This window comes from Daucus carota, chromosome 5 (genome assembly GCF_001625215.2).
Source record: "Daucus carota subsp. sativus chromosome 5, DH1 v3.0, whole genome shotgun sequence".
NCBI classification, from domain to species: Eukaryota; Viridiplantae; Streptophyta; class Magnoliopsida; order Apiales; family Apiaceae; genus Daucus; species Daucus carota.
In genome coordinates, this window is record NC_030385.2 from 6,418,763 (window position 1) to 6,421,539 (window position 2,777).

General features: G+C 33.4%; 1 non-coding gene across 1 annotated transcript; it reads right to left on the bottom strand.

The window, feature by feature from the left end:
• Positions 1–563: 563 nt before the first annotated feature.
• LOC108221054 (uncharacterized) lies at positions 564–2,399 on the bottom strand. Its single transcript, XR_010291846.1, has 2 exons — positions 2,186–2,399; positions 564–1,223 (listed from the first exon to the last, which is right to left on the bottom strand). It is a non-coding gene; the product is annotated as an uncharacterized LOC108221054 (transcript).
• Positions 2,400–2,777: the final 378 nt, after the last annotated feature.

Genomic DNA, 2,777 nt, shown 5'->3' on the forward strand with positions numbered 1-2,777 from the left:
AGAAAAATCGAAGGAGTTAATACGTATATGATTGTTGCATGTCACCGATATGGTCAGCCAAATCAAAAGACATTGGATAGCTTAAAGCCAAAACCTATTGTGAAAACAAATTGTAAAGCTAGACTTTATGCAAAAAGAATGGATGAGGATAATAAATGACGTGTGATAATGAACACAATCACAATTTGAGTCCAAGCAAGGCACATAGATTTCATTGTAATAGAAAATTAACAAATCATGCAAAGAGAAGTCTTAATTTGTTTGATGAAGCCGGTATTCCCATGAATAAGAGTTACAATGCTCTTGTGGTTGAACATACAGGTCATGAAAATATGACTTTTAGCAAAAATGATTGTGAAAATTATATGAGGACAATAAAAAGGTTGAGGTTGGCTGAGGGTGATGCAGTTGCTTTCCAAAATTATTTTAATAAAACCCAATCAATAGATTCCAAGTTTTATTATTCAATGAATTTTGATGATGAAAATAAGATAAAAAATTTATCTTGGGTGATGCACGAATCATGATGTAGCGCGGCATATAAAGATTAAAGAGTTCAGAGATGTAGTAACTTTTGATACTAAGTAGTGATCATAGTACAAGGAAATTCAAACCTTAAAATGCATAATTACAGCAGGATCCATCGTTTGATTGGACACACATTTTATTTATAGGTACTACTCCCTCTGTTCCCTTTATTTCTTTACGTTACTTTTTGACACGCTTTTTAAGACTCATTTATAGTATAGTTCTCTAACATATTTTTAAAATATTTTATTTCTGAATAAAAGTTTGATGTTTGAACTCTTATTCAAAAAAAGAAATTTTTTTAAAAACATTACGGAACTATACTTTATAGGAGCCTTAAAATACATTCAAACAGTGAACATAAACTACCTGGAGGGACGGAGGGAGTACTAAATAGCGCTCCCGCTATAATAAATATTAATAATAATATTACAAGTACGCACGCATGAAGTCCTCCACTTAATTGTGAGGCTTAACTTGGTTAGTAGTAATTGCCTGGAGTGCTTTAGCTTCAGCTGCAGAACAACACCTTCCATAGCAGGAGTAATAGCATCCACGTCCCCTGCCGCCTCCTCTGTTGTAAGGGCCTCCTCCCCCGCTGCCTCCACCTCCTCCGTAGTAGGGGCCTCTTCCGTTGTAAGGGCGGCGGGTTTGAGGCCCAGAAACCTCACCGTAACCAACCGCCGCATCAGTTGCTGCAATACAGGAGTAGTAAGTTTAATGGTTTCGCATGTACGAGAGCAAGCCAACAGTGAGCTGTACTAGGAGCTATAAGTATATTATAACACCAAGAAACAAAATTATTGTTACAGTGTTGTCCTAATATTGTTCTCAAATTAACATGAACCCCACTGCTAATGGCTTCGACGTTGAATGGGGGCAGGGGCAGTGCAAAAAATATATTGTCTATGTGAAATTTTAAATTAGGGATCTTAATTTGTTTTTTCAATTATGAGATTGTGTTTGAAAAAAAATATTTTATCTGAATTCTATGATTTTAGATGAGATGATTTAAAATATTATTCCAAATTCTTAATTTTATTCTAGTATTTGACTGTTTTGAATTACAAATAAAATTTGAATCAATATGTCATTTTTACCGAATCGAGGATTTCAAATGAAATTAAAATTCTCAAATAAGTCATGACGTTAAATATTTTTTTAAATAAGATAGGTATTTAAAAACACGTCATAAACAAAAAGTATATTGAGATTTAAATTCACTGAAAATATGTTATTCTCATATATTTTGTTTAACATTATTTCTAAAACATTTACTCTTTTCATCCCGTCAGATTGTTTACGTACACTATTTGCACGCATTTTGAGGTTCTCGTAAAATATAGTTCTATAAAGTTTTTTTAATTTTTTATTTTTTTGAATAAAAGCTTGAACGTCAAACTTTTTTTCAGGAATTTATATATATATATATATATATATATATATATATATATATATATATGATGTAAGTATATTTTATAACGTAAAGAACCTGATACGACGGAGGGGTAGCTAACCTATTTTTGTTAAATTTCAATATATACATGAAACTATAAAATTAGGGCCCTGCTCCCTCTAATACCGCCATAGGTTAACGTGGAAAAGACACAGGCAAAAATTTAAGACAGCGAGCGAAATAACAGTAATTAAGACTTACTCTTTCGAGTAGTTTCAGCTAAATCCCGAGCTGCGACTTCTGAACTGATGAGAAGAGTAAAAGCAATGGACAGACCAAGTAGCACCAACACTTTGGAACCCATATTTGCTTCAGCTTCTATGTGAGAATGGAAGACCTCTTTCGGTTTCTATTTATAGACGTGATTGGGTGTTGGAAAAGACTGTCGAGTCCTCTACTTCGTAACAATTCCCTCCAGTTCACATCGATGACCTGCTTGACTTATAAATATCTACTTGATAATTGTCTGGCTGTAAATTAGTGGGTACGTAGTGCCTGTTTGGGAAGTCCCAAGAAAGGCTTCCTTTCCAAAGAAATTGGTTTTTGCTTTTCTTCACAGCTTGTGTAAAAAAGCAGAAGCACTTTTTAAAAGTTACAAATGCCCGTTTCTCTCTCCGAACTTCTACTTTTTTACTAAACACTTTAATCACTTATAACTCTTAACTTGCTTCTAATTTCAACTTCACTTTTTTATTTTAATCAAAAAACATTTATTTTAAACTCACCCAAACAGCTCCATAATGTTGCATTAGATTATGACAGGGTTTGCTGCCAGGGAAACTCCGTAATGACT